This window comes from Callospermophilus lateralis, chromosome 1 (genome assembly GCF_048772815.1).
Source record: "Callospermophilus lateralis isolate mCalLat2 chromosome 1, mCalLat2.hap1, whole genome shotgun sequence".
In the NCBI taxonomy this organism is placed as follows: Eukaryota; Metazoa; Chordata; class Mammalia; order Rodentia; family Sciuridae; genus Callospermophilus; species Callospermophilus lateralis.
The window spans coordinates 2,641,311-2,660,576 of NC_135305.1; the positions used below are offsets into that span (position 1 = coordinate 2,641,311).

The 19,266-nt window shown below is 54.6% G+C and overlaps 1 pseudogene; it reads right to left on the reverse strand.

Annotated features, from left to right (window-relative positions):
• LOC143383876 (DNA repair-scaffolding protein-like) overlaps positions 1-16,795 on the reverse strand; it is a 120,843-nt pseudogene extending 104,048 nt beyond the window's left edge.
• Between the last annotated feature and the right edge of the window lie 2,471 nt (positions 16,796-19,266).

Sequence of the window (19,266 nt, forward strand, 5' to 3'; positions counted from 1 at the left end):
AACAGCAGCTGCAGAATTCGCTGTCTGTGGGCTGGGCGTTACTTAGGACAGGTGACGCTGTCAGACCTCCTCTAGAAACCCTCCAGCAGCATCTCAGCTGCCCTGGGGCCACATGCTGCAACCAGCACTCCAGTGAAGGCCTGCGCGGCCCCACTGGGGAGCCCAGCCAAGCCCAAGACCCAGGGCAGGACCACACCCACCCGCAGCGCTCACCAGCCTGAGCAGACTGATGACAACCGCGGATGCTGCGCTGAGACTCTGGGAGACAGCGCGCAGCGAAGAGCACAGGACCTCCACGTGGGGTGGGGAGGGGCGGCGCCAGAGCTGGGCATCCTCCCTGGGGTCGCCTGCCTGCAGAACGGTCCCCGCCCTTGCTGCCATGGTGCCATTTGGGGCCGGCCCCGTGGGTCCCGGGGGGTGGCAGACGTTTCTGACTCCCTCACCCGGCTCTCAAACGCTGTCCTTGGCGAATCATTGTGGAGAGTTTTGTTTGTGAAGACTGTCGTCCCAGCCCTGCAGGGTGGCTGTGCGTGTGCTGGGTGCCACGCAGAAGGCACACGTGAGGGCCGTGGGCTGGCGAGGCGGATCCCCAGCTCCACCTGAGCTGCAGCTCAGAATGAAGCTGCTAAAACCATCAGCCGTGGGTGCCAACCATGGGTGCTCAGGCGAACACGGACTCCCACAGCCACTGGCCCTTCAGGAATGAAGCCCCAGAAGCCGCAGCCCCACCCGACAGCAGACTTTGGCACTGGGGGTCGGATAAGGAGGACAGAGAGGGCACAGCTGGTTCATCTCAGCAAGTGCATCTTGGCCACTTGAAATGGGGTCGTTGATGGTTTCACTCTTCTGTGGGCTGGACTGGGCTCAGATGGGTGTTCCCAGGGCTCTTCCCTCCTGGTCAGCAGCGCTGCAGGCTGGCACTGTCCCTCTCTCGTGGGCGAATGTAGACATGCCCTCCTGTTCTGGTCAGAGGCCCGTGGAGGAGCCTGCGGGCAGGCTTCTGGGGAGCCCCTGCATTTTGCACATGGGCACTGAGAAGGCAGGGGCAGTCGGAACTCCAGTCTGTCCTGCTGTGGGGCCATTGTGCAGCGATGACTGGTACATCGGGACTGAGCAGGGGATGTGGGTCCCGGCAGCCGAGGCGCTGGGCAGCCCAGACCTCCTATGTGGGAGGAAACTGAAGGGTTGCCTTGCGCACACGACTGCTCCTGGAATCTTAGCTGCAGCTAAAAGCTTTCCAAACTGATAAAATATGACCAAGTTAGTTTTCTTTTAAAAAATGTTCTCCCTAATTATTTGGGAATTCAAGAAGGACACGACTTGCTTTCCCTCTTCATCAGCATCACTTTGGCCACATCGGTGGGTGTCCCAGGCAGGCTCTGGTGAGATCTCGTGCAGGAGCTCATTCTGAACTGTCACCCCGCGTGCGCCTGCGAAGGGCAGGATCATCTTCGCTGGCACATCCACAAGGGTTGTTCTAAAAAGGCTGGGATTTTGCAGCACTCACCAGTTTACCTGGTTCATTAATAGTTCACTGTAGTCTTGTGATTTGTGCCTTATAAGTTTCTTTTTCTTAATAGTGAAAAATTTATTAATACCCAATTAATAAATGGGCAAATGAATTTAACAGATACATCTCGAAAGAAGAAATACAAATGGCTAAAAAATATATGAAAAAGTGTTCAACATCTTTAGGAATTAGGAAAATGAAAACCAGATCTACATCTCACCTCTGTCAGAATGGCAGCCATTAAGAATATAACAATAATAAATGCTAGAGAGGATGTGGAGGAAAAGAGCACTCCTATGCTGTTGGTGGTGGTGTAAGTTAGTACAACCACCTTGGAAACAGTATGGAGACTTCTCAAATGGAACCACCATGTGATCTAGCTCTACAACTCCTTGGCATTCACCCTCGAGAGTCAGAGTCAGCCTACTCTCGTGACATATGCACACCCATGGTTCCAGCACTCGATTCACAAGCCTAGGGATCTATCATGGATAAAGAAAATGTGGTCTATCTACACAATGTATTTTTATTCAGTTATAAAGAGGAATGAAATTATATAATTTGCAGGAAAACGGATAGAACTTGAGGGCGTTATATTAAGCGAAATAAACAGACCTCAGAGAGTCCAAGGTCGTCTGTACCCTTTCACAGGTGGAAGCTGGAGAGGAAAAAGGAGAAGAGAGATGGGGGCATCTCATGAAAACCAAAGGGATCAGCAACTGAGAGGACAGGGACAGAGGGAGGAGGGAGGGGGAGGGGGGAAGGGGACACACTGAGGGACGACCTTGGCCGAATTGTGTTGCTATACTGTGTGCGTGAACGGATACGTGATCACAGACCCACCTTATGTACGATTATGTGGCACCAATATGGACATATGGAAAAGTTCCTCACTGAAGAGCTGTCCTGTCCCCCTTTGTCCCTTCCCTAAGGGTCCCTCCTTACTGCCCCCTGCCTGCTCCTTTCCATTGACTGAACACCCTCGAGGAACTCTGGTCCCAAGGGTCTCACCTCCACGTGCCTGGAGCACACTAGACTTCACTTTGGCCCTAGAGCAGGGTGCTCCTGGCGATCTCCCCTGGCCGGCTCCCCCATGACAGCATTCGTAGTGCAGCTCCACGGTGTGATCGGTTCCGAAAAGAGAAGGGGGACCACAACCTCACCCCACTTACTCAGCTGCTCACACAGCACTGTTTCCCCCAATGGCATGTGCTCTTGTTAAGTGTCCTGTACCAAAACCAGATGAATCACAGTCCCTGATCTCCGAGCGTTTATTTACAGTTAACCGGGAAGAGGAAATAAAGACGACTCACGTGGGATGATTCTAAAGGCACTCACAAGTTATCAGAACTATGTACCATGTCCGGTCATCAGTCTCACTCTAAAACCAAGCGCCTCTGTAGATGTCCTTGTATCTGTCACCTTCTCTGGCATTTCTGCAAGTCAGTGGAAGACACAGAATATTTATAATATCACAGCCAGGCAACAGGTCAGGAAGAAGTTCCTCCTCCTACACCCCAGTCTCTCGGGAAGGAGGGGTTTGTTCAAAGACTTGCTTGGGAGGATCTGTCGGATTCAGCTTTCTGTGGAGACGGCGCTCACCTGGCTCAAGCTCTCTGGCCCCTTAGGTCAGACTTCACCTCATGCTGTTTGACTTCTTGGCCACAGAGGCTGCGGCTTCATTTGCCCACCCCGCAGATAGTGCCAGGCCACGTGCGGTCTCCTGTGGCTCTTCTGCCGCTGGCGTCTCAGCAGAGCCCACTCCAGAGCTGTACTGGGGCCCAGGTAGATCTGCACGCCCTGAGCTGCTCTCCTGCTGGCTTCGATGCCGCCTCTGCCAGGCAGTGGGTGAGCTCTCTGCGCCTCCACTTGGACCCCACTCCCGACCATGGGCAGCTCCTTGGCTTTCCACCCGTCCAGGAGAGAGTCCCTAAGGGGGGATTCAGCTGTGAAGTGCTGCTCTGCCTTTTCGTGCCTGTTGGTCCAGCCTGTGCCTGTGGTGGCCAGGTCACTAGACACAGCTGACTTTCAGGTAAATTATGGGATAGGTCCTTGATTTTAAACCTCTGGGCCAAAGTGATGTTTCCTCTTGGAAGGAGCATGTCATGATATACAGTTTGTGAGTTGTTTCTGCACCTTCTTTCGGACAGAAATAAGTATTCAGAATAACAGGGCAACTTCCATTTGGGATAATAAGTTTTTGCCAGAGAGGAAAGATGTGGGTAACATCCTGGGGACATCCCCTGAGGATGTCACCCCTGAGCCTCCCGAGTAAAGAGAACTTTCAGGCTGGCTCCAGGCCCAGCAGCCACATCCCTGGAAGGGACAGCAGCTGTCGACCCCACTAACTCCTCACACATGGCAACCTGCACAGTGCATTCCTCGTGAAGCTCTAGAATTTTCACAGTTAATACACCAGATTTTCTACCTGAAACTGCCTTTTGGTAAGAAGCACAATCATGTCTCCACAAAGAAATGGCAGATCTTTCTCGGTTCTTTGATGAGCTTTCTGGGAACCTTGGCTGTCTGCTTTAGGGTGTACACAGACACTGTGGTTTCACTCTTGTGTTGGTCAGCTGTCCAGAACTTGTCTTGCATCAGAACCATATTCCATGTGGTGTTTATGAGGGGCTTCTGAATCAATGAGTAGGACATTTTCTGAGTCATCTTCTTTGTTGCTGATGAATACTCCAAAATTTCTGCAGAAATTGGGTTAGGAAGCTCAGATAGTCTCTCGTCACTTGTCAAAGAATGACCCCTTGCACAAGAGGCCCAGTCTGAGATGGCACCATTCCTGTGCCATTCCTGTGCCATTCCACTCACCAGCACCTTCCCTGTCACTGTGGATCTCCCAGTCAATAAACTGTGATTCACCTTCACCGGCCCCACCTTCTGGACATAAAATATTCCTGTTATGGAGCCTATCTATCACAGAGCCATGTTCATTCTCTCCCTGTGATTGAGGAAGTGTTTTGTCTTCATCTGACGGATCACTTCCGCTGGAACTCCACGTCGTATCTGTTAGCTCCCTGGTGTTCTTAGATGGGGTAGTTTCTTTCTTTGGTCTTGGAGCTAATCCAAGGTCCTTTTCTGTAAGAGTCACCTTTTCAGTTGTTAGTGACTCTTCTACCACATGAGGACTTGAAGGCGGTCATCTGTGAATAAGAAAGTGGGTCCTCACCAAACACCAAGTTGCTGGAACCTTGATTTTGGACTTCTCATCCTCCAGAACTTGTGACTGCAAGGGCGGCCACCGCGAGGCATCTCTATAAGTTTCATTTCATTCTTTCAAGTAAGTTTTCTGAGCATAAAAAATGATGGCCATCTTTTACTAAGCATTAGCACATGCCCAAGCTAGATCCAGCTGTGCCAGGTCTCCACCTGCACTTGTGGAATCCTGGGGCAGTCCCCCAGGTGAGCACTGTCACTGTGCTCATGTTGAGGAAACTGGGGCAGAGAAGAGTGACTTGCTCAACAGCCATCAGTAGGCGGCAGTGAGACTGGATGCAAAACTGACTACAGTCTTGTCATAGAAAAAACAAAAAACAAAAAAATAAAAATAAATGACAACATTTGGTTAATATTTTTAAAATACTGTCTTCAGTGATTTTAGGACATAATAACATCCATGCAAAATGAAGAATATAGTTTGTATAAGACATTTTATACTTTAACCTCTAATTAAGCAAAACCTTCAAGAACATGGATTTTGACTTTTATTTACACTCTAATTTTGAAGAATAGATTTCAATAAAAAAATAAAAACTGACTACAGTCTAATTTTGACCACAGTGCTCTGCCACCTCTGTGCTGAACACATCTCAGTCTAGGAATTATGAGCTACCTATGTGGGTAAAGGTCTTTATCTTCAAGCAAAAACACCTTCCTTGGTTGAGCTAGACTCATTTTTTGTTAATCTTAATTTGAGTTTCTCTTTAAAAGAACACTGAGTGCAGACTTTCTGTGAAGCTGTTTATTTGGAACTGGATCCCAGGAAATACTACTGGAAGGAGGCAGCCATGAAGGATTCCTATCAAGCAGACAATCGTGTGGGCAAGTGGGAGTTGATTCTGCAGGGCAACTCCAGAGAACACTGTGGAGGTGGGCTAGGGCACGACTCCAAATTCTGCAGGCATTGGCTGGAAGTTGCTCCCTGGGCACTTCTGGTCTGCCATGTGCACTGGTAGGGTGGGATTCTGCCATCAAAGAAAGCGTTCAGAAAGAAACCCAAGAGCTGGCATTTGGAGTGGGAGTGGGAGGCACTGCAGTTGCAAGTCTGAGGAGGAATGGATGGGGCACCAACAGCTCATGCTCAACAGAATTTCACACCACTGTGGCTTTATATTTCTATCAAAGTATTTCATCTCCTTAATTTCTAAAGATGAAGTACTGTAGCCTTCACTCTTGATGGCTTTACCTTTGAGATACCTTTCTGTGATCCAAATGTGGAGCAACTATAGATAAAAGTAGAAAGAAACAACTTGAAAAGATAGTCAATTTCAATCACAAAAAGCATGAAATAGAGGCAAAACTACCCTAAAACATTTGCAAATAGTGTATTTATGAAAAATTATATACTGTGGCCACCTGAATACATCCCAGGAATGCAAGGATGGTTCAATATTTGAAAATCAGTCATTGTAATCCTAATGTGTTAACAGGTTGAAGAAAATTCACATGATCTTTTTACTTGATGAAGGAAATGATTTGACAAAATTCAGTACCTACTCCTGGTAAGAATAGAGAACTTCCTCAACTTGATAAAGGGTGTCTACAAATATCTACAGCTAATATTCTATTTAATGGTAAAAGGCTGGCTGTATTCCTCCTAAAATCTAATGCAAGCTAAGCATGTCTGTATTCACCACCCTTATTCAGAATAGTGCTGGAAGTGTGGCCATGACAGTATGCCAGGGAAGGAAATTAAAGGAAAACAGATTGGAAAGGAAGAGGTAGGGTAACGCCTGTTTACTGATGGCATGTTCGTGTGCATGGAATCTTTTCAAAATCTGCCAAAAACCCTCTAGAATTAGTGAGTTCAGCGAGTTCACAGAATAAAAGATTAACAGTCAAAATAAATTATATAGTAGTAATGAATGCATAGATATCAATATTAAAATGTAATGTCACAACTGTCCATAGAGTCACTTATGAGTAAATCTATCCCAACGTGCAGCACTTGTGTGGTGCTACAGCTCACGTGTGTGCCCCGGAGTCTGTGTGCTGGGAACTGTGTCCAGTGCGACTGTGCTGGGAGACAGCACCTTAGAGGCCATCAGTCCAGGCCGGCTCTGCTGTTAGTCCATTTTCTGTTGCTGGGTTTAAAAGCAGGGTTAGCCCCCTCTCTCACTTGTGACCTTTGGCTCTTTCTCCTTCCACCATGGGGTGAGACAGCCCCTTGACCTGGGACTTCCCAGCCTCCAGAACCTGAGCTAAAGAAATCTCTATTCTTTTAATTTACCCAGTCCTCAGGTATTCTGCGATTACAGCACAGGGTGAACTAAGACAGAAACGGCAGGCAGACCATTTTCCTGGGCAGCAGGACTTAGGATGGAAAGGACGTCAGTTCCCCATATTGATAGAAGGCTTTACACTTTTTTTGTAGATACAAATTATTCTAAACTTAAATAGAAATGCAAATGAGGTAGACTAGCTGAAACAATTTTGAAGCAGACTAAAGTGGGAAGAATTGGGCTGCTGATCTCAAGATTTATCTAGCTGGTAACCAAGGACAGGTGGCTCTAGAAGAGAGAGACACAGATCAATGAAACAGGACGAGAGCCCAGAAGCAGACCCACAGGAACATCCCAGCTGGTTCTTGGAAAGGGACAAAGGCAGCTGAATGGAGGAAAGGTGACGTCCCCACACACGGAGCCGGGACCACTTCAACGCCATGCTCATGTCCACGGCCAAAGGAATCGAGGACTTAAAATTCAAACTGCAAAACCATGAAACTTTAGAAAAAATTATGAAATGGCTTCAGGAGGTAGGCCTCGGCAAGCAAGGGCTCCTACACGTCACACCAAGAGCACAATCCAGAAAGGAGAAATGCCGATAAACCAGACTTCATGAAAAGGAACGACTTCTACTTTATGAAAGACCCTGGCAAGAAAAAGAAAGGACTGTCTTCACACAGGAGAAGATATTGGCAAACCACACGTAGAAAGTGTGTGTGTGGGTGTGTGGGTGTGTGGGTGTGGGTGTGGGTGTGGGCGTGTAAACACATAATAAAAACTATAGAAAATGGGTGAAGGAAATGAAGAGGCTTCTCACTGAGCCGGACACGCTGTTGGCAGATAGGTCTATGAGTGGATGCCCAGCGCCGTTGGCCATCAGGGAATGCAAGCTAAGCCACCTCGCGCTATTAGAACAGAACTGAGAAGGGCGCTGGAAGGACACCAGGAGACTGGCTCGCTCCTGCGCTGCTGGCGGAAGGGGAAGTTGTTCAGCCACTTGGAAACAGTTGGAAGTTTCTTACAAAACTGACCATGTGGCCACCCTGGAACCCGTAATGGTACCTCTGGACATTTATCACAGGGAAGTGAACACATCTCTACACATAAAACCTCGCACACAGACATTTATGGCAGCTTTATTCATTACAGTCCCGAGGGGAAGTGACCCAGATGAACGTCAGTCGGTGAATGGATAAACCCACTCCATCCAGACCCTGGGTCGCCGCAGTGGAGAGGAGCCTGCTGTTCACACACCAGGGAAAGATGCTGCATGGAGGTGCTGACCCATTACATGGCTGCTCTGTCCAATGTCCTTGGTACACACCTCTTCATGACAGACTCCAGCCTGGCAGCAGGTGCAGATCAGCTGAGCCCTCGCCAGGGGAGGAGAAGGCGGTGGTCAGCATGCAGTTCAAGTCTGGAGGTCAGCCCAGGGACCCTTGTTGTGATGTAGCTGCTCTGGGTCGTGAGTTGCCTTGTGTTCCAGCTCTGCATGAAGTCACGAAGCTGGGTACCGTGCACCCAGGACGGCACCACGGCATCTGCACACGAACCCCATGGTGTCCAGCGCAAGCTTTCAGTAAGATGGAGGCTGCCCAGCACAGCACTGCAGCCAGGGTGCGCGGGCTCCGTGGCAGTCATGGGCCACACCTGGGGTCCCCCTAAAGGCACGGGGCTGGGACTAGTGCTCAGGGCCAAAACCAAACTCCTGCTGGGCACCACGGGGGCACGGGAGCAGGAAGCTGCAGGTGAAGGGAGAGAGGAAATGCAGGCGATGGTGGGTCAGAAACTGGGACAAGCCCCTGACATTGCTGGCAATAATTTTGGGGTGTCCTCAGTGCCACCCAGGGCAGGAGCCTAAGCTGCCCTTCCGTGAGCTGGTTCTGCCCCCCTGGATGGGGGCAACCAGAAAGGCTCAGAGACGGGGAGGGGTACAGAGGGCAAAAAGAGCGCCTCCCTCCGCCTGAGCCCAAACAAAACCGACACGAAGGAGAAGAGTGGCCCAACATGGTCACCCAGAGAGAACACAAGTGCCGGAGCAACCCAGAAGTCCTGGTGTCTGTCACGCATGACAGGTGAGATGAGGTAGGAGCAGGTAGGCGTGAAAAGAGGTTGGGAAGAAATCTTGGAAACATGTGACATAACCACTGAAAAATCAACACCACAGCTGGAGTTACTGCAGCGCCAGGAGAAAGGTCAGTGAATGCAGGGGCCTCAGTCAGAACAGAGACCCACGGACACAGCAGGTGGACCCAGGAGAGCACCGTGGGCAAGGCCAAAGGGGAGATGGGAAAGAGGAGAACAAACAGTGAAGAAGCCGCCTTTGCGGAATGAATGGCTGCAAACTCTCCAGAATTAAAAGACGATCTTAGTTCTCACCTTGAAAACAAAGAAGCTCAAAGCAAAACGACACATCTGATGGCATCTTACTGAAACGGCATCTTACTGAAACGGCAAAGCATCAGCAGTGACTGGCACGCCCAGCATGCAGAACCATGGCTGAGCAAGGTAGCTCCCCACCAAGAACGTGGTACTGGGACGCCTGTGGTGGGCGGCAGCTGCCCACTGAGTTGGAACAGGCAGGCTCCAGACGGGCCAACCCCAGGAAGCTCCCCTCCTCGATGGGGGTGCCTCCCGGCCCTGGGAACACCTGCCCGGGTGTCCTTGGAGTGTCCTTGGGTGATGTGAGCAATGCAGTGTGAGGGCCAGGCCCTGGGTTCGCACTCCCTGGATCAGCATCCTTGCCCCCGAGTTCCTGGGAGCCATCTGGGTTGGAGGCACAGGCGGTAAGTGCACTTGTCTTCTGAAGTGCAAGGTGGTGACGCACCTTCAGCTCCCTGCAGTGGGGGCTGTGCCAGCTCGGGGCTGGGGCTTGGAGGCAGGCGGCCATGGCTGACCCATCAGGTGGTGGAAAGTGGGGAGGGTGCGGCTGTCAGGGTCTTCCTCGGAGGCGTTGTGCGGACTCTGAGCGGCGCTGGCCAGGCATCCTGAGCACAGAGGACCTGCTGGAGTCCAGTGTCCTGTGAGCTGCTCCTCTTCCCGGGTGGGCTTCCTGGGCAGCCTGGTTTCTCCTCACCTGCTATGGCAACCTGGAGTTGAACAGGAGACCACCCGGGGCCCAGCTGGGCACTCAGGGAGGCACGCTCGTTTTAGGGTGTTCAAGGGCTGGCGATGAACCTTCAGCCCTGTGCACTGATTTCTGGAAATGCGGAAAGCTCCCCGAGACGGGGGCAGCCTCAGTGGGGTTTGAAGCCAGCCACTGGGAACGCGAGCTGCAGAAGGAAAGGCGGGGAGTGTGGGTGGGGAGAGCCCGTGACGTGCCGGGGCCCTCCGTGCCTACACCGACAGGTCACTGGGCAGTTACTCAACAGAGGCCTCGGGCTCAGAATCCAAATTTAAGTCCATCAAAATCATCATCATTATCCAAGGTGCTGAACCATCTTAGGACCAGTTTTCCTGTGGAAAAGGCCGACGACCTGCGACCTGCGTGAACATGACACTCGGCATAGCAGAGCCTTCCCCACCGGCTGCAGGCTGTCGCACAGCACCCTCCTCGAGGCAGCGGGAAGAGCGCTCCCCCCCCCGGAGCCCCAGAAGCTGTTTACACAGGAGTCAGACTTGGGGCTACCCAGGCACAGATACCTCTGATGCCGAGAGAGAGCTGAACTGTTTCATTTCTGTTTGTTTCTATATTTAGTTATTTCTCCGTTTCATCTGAAGACTTCTTAAAGGTAAACTACAAACATAAAACTCCCCGTTCTGGTGCGTTGAGCCGCCTCCGTGAGCTAACCCGAGAACCTGGCCAGAAGGGGTGTTTTCCGTGAGAAAGCGTTTCCCAAACTGCAAACCACCAACGGGCAAATAATCATTTGGAATTCAATAGATTTGGAGATTGGAGGAACAATTTTGTTCACAATGTTGAACGGGATGCAAAGAATAAAAAAAATTCCTTTCCCCAAACCTGAACAGAAAAAGTTGTCATTAATCATCATTAATAGTTACTAATATGCTTTGGCTTGGCACCATTTCCCAGCTGCAGAGCTCTAAGGAAGATGATCTGAGAGCAAGTGGGCACCTCTCCTCATGCCTGCAATGTGTGGGGGTGCAGGGCTCCAGCCGTCGGCCCCGATGCCTGTGGGGAAATATCAAGAAGGCAGCTTGGAGGCCGGGGGTCTCTATACCTTGAATCGAGGAGGACGGGGACACAGGCTCCCACCCTTGGCACCAAGACACTCCCTGTGGTCTGACTTCTAGCTCTCCTGGGCCCACAGGGGCCAGCTCTCCCACCCCAGGCCCTTGCTCCTGCCCAACCCTGTGGACTCCCACCCTGCACCTGCTCTGTCGGGCTGAGCCGCTGCTGTGGCCCCAGGTCACACTTACTGTGTAATCTCAGGGCCAGACCTGGGCTGGAAATGGGGGACCCCCAGACCCAAGTCATGAGGACGAGAGCGGAGTTCCCAGGGCCAGCAGCTCACAAGCTGCGCCTGCGTCCTCCCCGCCGGGGAGATGACCCTCCAGGAGACTCCCCCGAGGGAGATCCATTCTCCAGGACCACAAAGGGGAAGCCCAACTGGAGCAGCCCAAAGTAGGGCGGCCTGTGGCTTGAAAGGGGTCTGGAGGGAGGGCCTCCTGGTCCCAGTGAAGTTTCAAACGTTTCTGTCTCGTCGCTGCTCCTCTCCATGTGCCCTGCCCACCTGTGGCCTCTCCCGTTTGTCTTTGCCTCTCTCCTCTCTCCCCCTTCCTCCATCAGCCCACTCCTGCCCCTTGGGAGTCCTCACCCCTGACCCTGGCCGACTCACGTCACCAACCCCCAGGACAGCTTCATTCTGAAAGAGAACGTGGAGCAAAAGCAAGGCCTCCACAGGCCGTGTCACCATAGACGAGGCGCCAGGACACTGGGGGTGGACGTCAGCGGGGGAGAGGCCCTTTCCCACAACCCTCCAAGTGCACAAGTTTGGCTTAGCTTCCCCAGGAAGCCCACTTTCCCACAATGCACCAGCTCCTGCAGCTCTTGCCGACGTGGAAAACGTGGTCTCCCCTGAACACGAAGGTCTGTCGAACTGCTCACGTGAGATGCAGGCTCCATCCCCGCAGCCACCAGACCGGTCCCTCTTCTCATCATTCCATCTCAGGCCGCAAATTGCAGAGGGTTTTCCCTGCTGTCCTAGGAACACAGACCTCTGGCCAGTCCCACCTCTGTCTAGTGGCCAGCCCCGTCCCCCAGGGCTGCCCTAGGAAGCCAGGCTCAGTCTGACTGGAGATGACACCCTTATTAGAACGCCTGGCATGAACCCTGTTCCTGACAGCTGCTCTGTGGCCTCTCCTGTCCTCTCCTGTCCTTCCCCATGCCGAGAGGTCATTGGGCAGGTATTCCTGTCCTTATTTCAAATGAGAAAGACTGGCACAGAGGCCGGGGCCTGCCCAAGGTCACCCAGCCCTTCACCAGGGTTTAAATCATTCTCTTTCCTGCACTGCCCCAAACCAGCTGCAACCCACCTCCCACTGCCCCTATCTGAATGAAAGCAAGCCACGGTAGCTGGACGTGGTGCAGCCACGTCTGCGACACGGTGATTTTGAGGATGGGAATTCCACACTAGAGACAAGCTCTGGGTGCCCGTGTGCACCTGCTCCCCCATTTGCCAGGATTTCCCACCAGAAATGCCATCCCAGAGGCTTCCTAGAATTGTCCTGGCCCCATCTGGAGATGAGGGTGGGCGAGGAGGTGAGCAAGAGTGGAGCCTTCACCCACCACCCAATTTGAAAGAAGCAGAGTTTCTGGGAAGTGGACATTTTGAATCACATGCCACCAACAGTCCTCCTGAAAAGAGAAGTGTCCGTAGACCAGCTGGTGGTACCATGGGCACTCAACAGGCAGAGGCTCAGCGTGCAGGGCCTGGGGCTAGAGATGCTGTCCCTGCTGCCAGGGGGTGGGACCAGGCCACTCTCCCACCAGAGGCGCTTCCTGTTTTGCAGCCGAGCCCTGTGTGACCAGGGGCACCTGGTAGAGTCCTGCCACAGAGGTGAGTGGGGAGAGGCGGCTCTCAGCCAGGCCCTGGCCCCACCCAGGAGCACACACTGCTCCTGAGCCACCTGGGGAAGACCCTGTTCTCCCCTGTCTCCAAGCTGTCACTCAAGTAGCGGCCCCCACCCTGTAAGCTCGGCCGTCAGTCAGCCCTGACCTTGGACAGCTCCCTCCCTCCCTCTGGCCAGGACTTTGACAGCTGGTACCAGACAGTAGCATGCCCTCGGCCCCGGGCGGGCACACAGTGTCCACCTTGGTCCATGCTGACTCACCTGCCACTCTCTAGTCACCAACTGTGGCCTAACAGCTGAGAAAGTGTTTCCTAGAGCGTCTTCTGACCCCACGGATCTGAAATAGAGAAAGCTGCAGGGTCTCTGCACGAGGAAAGCCCTGGGTTCCCGCTGGAAGCTCTGAGCTAGCCACAGCCCTCCTGTGCCTTACTCGAGGCGTCCTGCAGCACCCGAGGGGGTGAGACCCGTGTGCAGAGGCTGCTGTGTAGGGCTGGGAGCAGAGCTTGGGTCTGTGTGAGAAGCCTGGACGTGGCCTGTGGGGGCAGCCCTTGTCGTGGGTGTCTGTGGGCAGGCCTGTGTTCCAGCATGGTGGGGGTCAACCTGCAGGTCCCAACCCAACCTCTGATCCCACAAACAGCCAATAACACGGGCTTCTCTGGGTGACTGTCAGGTGCCAGGGAGGGCCGGGTGCCAGGCCCCAGGGGCCAGACAAGTGTGTGACAGATGTGAGGCTGAGTGTCTGGATGTGAAGAGGTGTCAGCAGAGAGAACGTGGCCATCGGTGGACATGACAGCACCCAGACTCAGAACCTCAGTGAGTGACTTGAGGCAGCACAGGGACTGGGGGACAGTGGGCATGGAGGAGGACACCAGAGGAACAGGAGACATCAGGAGGCGTGTGAGTGCCAGCGCTAGCCACGCCTGTTCATGGAAAGACTGGCCATGGACGAGGTCTTTGCCTCCTGCGGCCCAGTGGCCTTGCTCGGTTTTCCCAGAAGGGAAAGTCCCCGCTGAGGGGCAGATTTCTTCCTGGTTCTTCCTCCAACACCAGGGCAGAGGGGATCCCTCGCTCCCCAGATCCTCACACCGCCCCAGGGGAGCGAGCTGACCAGGAAGAGTGAGAAGGTCAGGGTGAGTGTCGAGATGTCACATTGCACCCATAGACGTGTCCTCAGCGCTGTCTGAAGCTCCAGGGAGGCTGGGCAGCGTTACTGACTGGGCCACGGGTAAGACGTCCTTTCACAAGATGCTTGTTGGGCGAGCTTCTGCCCATGAGTGGACGGGACTCTGGTTCATCTCCCTGCGGGATGTCGGAGGGCCATCCTGGATTCCTGACCAGGGAACTCCCCACTCAGGAGAAACCATGAAGCGTGTGGTGTGGTGGGGACCCTGCAGAGGGGACGGAGCACTGCGGATCCTGCGGTCAGCTCCACCGAGACTCCCTCCTGGGCAGCAGCACGGCTGGCTCCTCCTATGGACACGACTGACCGCAGGAGCAGAGCTGAGGGGCTTCTCTGTGTGTCTTCCAGCCACTCAGTCCTCACCCGTGCCACACCAGTGCTGGGGAGGGAGGACAGAAGCGGCTGGTGACTCCGGAGTGGCCGCCTCCCGGCCAGTGTACTGTGTGGCTAGGATTCTTAAGAATCAGCAGCAAGTTTCCTCCCTGAGAGCCACCACACTAAGACATCATCAGACGCTGCCATTTCCACAGGGAGCTGCTCCCAGAGACCACCCATGGGGAGGGAAGAGAGCTTGGGGGACTCGCTTCCGGCACCCACCCGGCTGCCCTGCGGTCGCCCACTCTGCGCCTCACAGGAGAGCCACTAAGGCAGGTGCGGGGGAGACCTGCGGACACGGCCCCGAGTGCTCTCCCTGTGGGACACACCTGCCTCTGACCTGCAGCTCCGTTGCCATGGTATCCGAGGCCCTTGGTTTCCATGGCACCACTCCTGGAAGGCAGGGCGAGGATGCTGGGCTCACCCACAGGGTTTTCCTGTTTCTTCTATGAAAATTAACCAGCCTGGGAGCTCAGGAGGGGCTTCAGCCACCCAGGAGGAAATGTCTGGCAGCCACGTGCAGGTGGGCCGGCCCCCAGGTACCAGGCCTCCCTCCCCAGCACGGGTCCCGCCTGCTGCCTGCTGATGGTGAGGCTGTTCAGGGACAGGGTAGGCGTGGTCCCGCCAGGCCCCAAGGCTAAGTGACTGCCCAGGAAGGAGCGGGCACCCATGTTCTTTCCCGATGTCTGGGCCTTCTGTGGCCAGAAGCGTGGCTGTGGGGTGAGTGAGCTTGAGAAGAAGGCCCTGGTGGGAGGGGTGGAGCTGCCCTGGCCACCGCAAAGCAGGGCCACATCCTGAGTGAACGCAGACCGGAGGCTGGCATCCAGGTGCGGCTGTGAGGGAAGGGGGTCGTGGTCAGACTCAACTCAGCACATGGCCAGACCCCCGCTGGCCCGGGCTCCTCTGTATAGCTGCCCCCACCCCCGGTGGTCTGAGCAGGGCTTGTGGGGTCTTTGAGTCCTGAGGTCGCTCTGCTGACTGTGAATGGGCCATCTCCCCCGACACCTTAGCTCACCCGCACCCCACCCAGCCTCGGGTGCTAGCCCATCCCCCAGAGCAGAAGAGCCTCGGGGTGAGCCTCCCTGGGTCCTGATGGTACTGGGACCCTACAGGGTGCTCCGGATCTGGCTGGAGAAGCAGGGCATGTGGACCCACACGGAGGCAGCCCCGTGTCCAGTTCTGCTGCTGCACAGAACAGCAGGGGCAGGGCAATTTATAAAGATAAGGATGGGGGCACGGAGAGGGCATCTCACAGTGGTACAGCGAGGGCAAGAAGCAGGAGAAAGGGGAGGAAGCCCAGCTCACGTCTGTAGCAACCACCTCCATGGAGACTCTGATTCATTGTAAGGGCAGAGCCCTCAGGTGATCACCTCTAATGGGCCCCACCTGCCAGCAGTTATGTTGGGGTACAGTCCCCAATGCATGGATCTGCGGACCCATTCAGACCACGACGCATGGTCAGCACGTCCTCTTTGTTTTGCATTGGGGTAGGAGAGGATGACCCCACCTGACCCCTGACCTTGAGCCCTCTCTGCTCCAGCCCGGCACCCCCAGGCTGTCTCTTCATTTGGAGTTTTCTTTGGCACTATCTTCAAGACTTTGGACCCAGAGAAAATTTTCTAGCAAGGTTCCCACATGGGAAGGTGGACAGGAGGATCTCTCACTGGGCCTCTGGCCACACAGCCATTCCCACACCTCAGGTGTCCCCCACAACTCCACTGACTCTGGGTGTCCTTGGTTTGCCTCTGGCCTGACCTCTGGCCTGACCTCTGGTTTTGCAACAGTGACCCCCTGCCCAACAGCCTCCAGGAGCCCCCACCTCTAGCTTTCTGAGGACAACGGTTGGGTTCCAGCAGGGGAGAGCGCCCTCACCGATTGTAACAGAAGAGTTAATGCAAGAACTGACCAATACAGGAAATGACCAAGCGGACCAGAGGGCTGAAGCCCTGGGGGCCCGAGAGGCCCTGGGGATGGGGACCTGAGTTTGCACAGACCTTAGACAGGCCCTGGGCAGGGGACGCAGCCACTGCTGCCTGGGAACAGCCCTTCAGGCAGTGCCGACGGGCCAGAGCATGCAGCCACTCTTCCTGTCCTGTCTCGGGTTCCACTCACCCCCCGGGGCAGGTCCCTGGCAGGAGAGGGGCCACGGCTGGCCAGCTCCACACCCGTCAGAGCAGCTGCCTTCTGCTCCAGCCTCACCATGCTGCTCAGCAGCTCTTCCAAAGCAGAGGCAGGTGGCATCCTGCCGTGTCCCTGTGGGCCTTCTCCAGTTCATGCGTGGCTGGGTGGACAGTCCCCTGCACACTGCTGGCCTTGCTGCAACACTAGAGAGCCCTTGGCACTCGCTCAGTCGGCGCGGCACCTGAAGGTGCTGGGGTCTCCACTCTCCCGGGAACCAACCCAGGACAGCTGGGATGCACACCCGCCCCAGCTCCCTGGCCCTCACGGGTCCATGGCAGAACAGCAGTCAACGCGTCTCAGGGGCTTCCAGCAGGACAGAGCCCCTGCTGGCCTCCCTGCCTCACTTTGCCCACCTTGACCAGGATTTCAGGACGGCTCCTTCTGGCCCATGACCTGTGCCCAAGGCCTTCCTTCAGGGCCTCTGTGTGGAACCACATGAGGTCCTCTGCTGGCCAGTGACCCCTTGCCTGTTGCTCCAGTGCCTGCAGACCTGAGGAGTATACAGAGTTTCCCAGCTTTCTGCTTGCCAGGCACCGTGGGAAATCTTGAGGTTCATGGTTTCCTGAGCTCCCTGGCTTTCGCCTGCAAGATTGTTCTGAGCGTAACGCCCTCTCTGCTCACTGTCTCTCTGCGTCTCTGTCTCTCTGATCACTGTCTCTCTGCCTCATTATCTCTCTGCCTCACTGTCTCTCTACTTCACTGTCTCTCTGCCTCACTGTCTCTCTGCTCACTGTCTCTCTGCTCACTATCTCTCTGCCTCACTGTCTCTCTGCTCACTGTCTCTCTGCCTCACTGTCTCTCTGCTCACTGTGTCTCTGCCTCACTATCTCTCTGCTCACTGTCTCTCTGCCTCACTATCTCTCTGCCTCACTGTCTCTCTGCCTCACTGTCTCTCTGCTCACTGTCTCTCTGCCTCACTATCTCTCTGTCTCACTGTCTCTCTGCCTCACTGTCTGCCTCACTGTCTCTCTGCTCACTGTCTCTCTGCCTCACTGTCTCTCTGCCTCACTGTGTCTCTGCCTCACTATCTCTCTGCTCACTGTCTCTCTGCCTCACTATCTCTCTGCCTCACTGTCTCTCTGCCTCACTGTATCTCTGTTCACTGTCTCTCTGCCTCACTGTCTCTCTGCTCACTGTCTCTCTGCCTCACTGTCTCTCTGCCTCACTGTCTCTCTACCTCACTGTCTCTCTGCCTCACTGTCTCTCTGCTCACTGTCTCTCTGCCTCACTGTCTCTCTGCTCACTATCTCTCTGCCTCACTGTCTCTCTGCTCACTGTGTCTCTGCCTCACTATCTCTCTGCTCACTGTCTCTCTGCTCACTGTGTCTCTGCCTCACTATCTCTCTGCTCACTGTCTCTCTGCCTCACTATCTCTCTGCCTCACTGTCTCTCTGCCTCACTGTATCTCTGTTCACTATCTCTCTGCCTCACTATCTCTCTGCCTCACTATCTCTCTGCCTCACTGTCTCTCTGCTCACTATCTCTCTGCTCACTGTCTCTCTGCCTCACTGTATCTCTGCCTCACTGTCTCTCTGCTCACTGTGTCTCTGCCTCACTATCTCTCTGCCTCACTATCTCTCTGCCTCACTGTCTCTCTGCCTCACTGTATCTCTGTTCACTGTCTCTCTGCCTCACTGTCTCTCTGCTCACTATCTCTCTGCCTCACTGTCTCTCTGCCTCACTGTCTGTCTGCTCACTGTCTCTCTGCTCACTGTCTGTCTGCCTCACTGTCTCTCTGCCTCACTGTCTCTCTGCCTCACTGTCTCTCTGCCTCACTGTCTCGGTGTGCAGTGCAGATGCTGGAGAATGGATGTCTGTGTTGCAGCTTGTGGTCAGAGTCTGTCCAAGGGGAAAGGACAGATGGGACAAATGGAGAAACGCTTGCTGTCCTGAACTTCCCTGCCACCGTGCCCCCTGACGCAGGGCTCTGCCGATCCTCCCTGCCTCCTTCCCCCACCTCCCTGAGGCGGACCTTTGTCTGCTGAGCGCTGGGGCTCCTGGTCAGGGCTTTGGGGTCTGTGGGTGGAAAGGCCCTGTCAACAGACCTCTGCTCCCATGAACAGTGGACAGTTTGAAGCCCCCAAGCCTGGGCTAAAGAGGCCTCTGGGTCAGGTCCTTGACCTCTTCCTCATGCATTCCCAACGACCTTGGTGGTGGCAGTGTGGGAAGCAGAGTCCCTCCAGGCGAGGTGGCAGAAGCAGTCCCACTTCCTTCTCAGCCTGGCCCTCATCAAGGACTCCAGGACCCCACTGCAGGCTCAGCGCAACTCCCCAGGGCAGCACTGGGGTGAGGTGCCGGGAGAAGCAGACGGGCAGCCTGGACAGACAAGGCCCGTGGTGCTCACGGCTGTGCTGCTCGGGGTGGACAGACGTGTCTGTGCCGTAACCCTCAGCTCTGGACACTGCAGCGATGGACGAGCGTCATGGCCAACCTCGCCAAGGGCGAGGGAAGAATTCCACACCTGGAGGAAAACAAAAAGTGTGCAGAGAGACACTGAGGGCCATCTCAGAGCAGCAGGGGGGGCGAGCTGG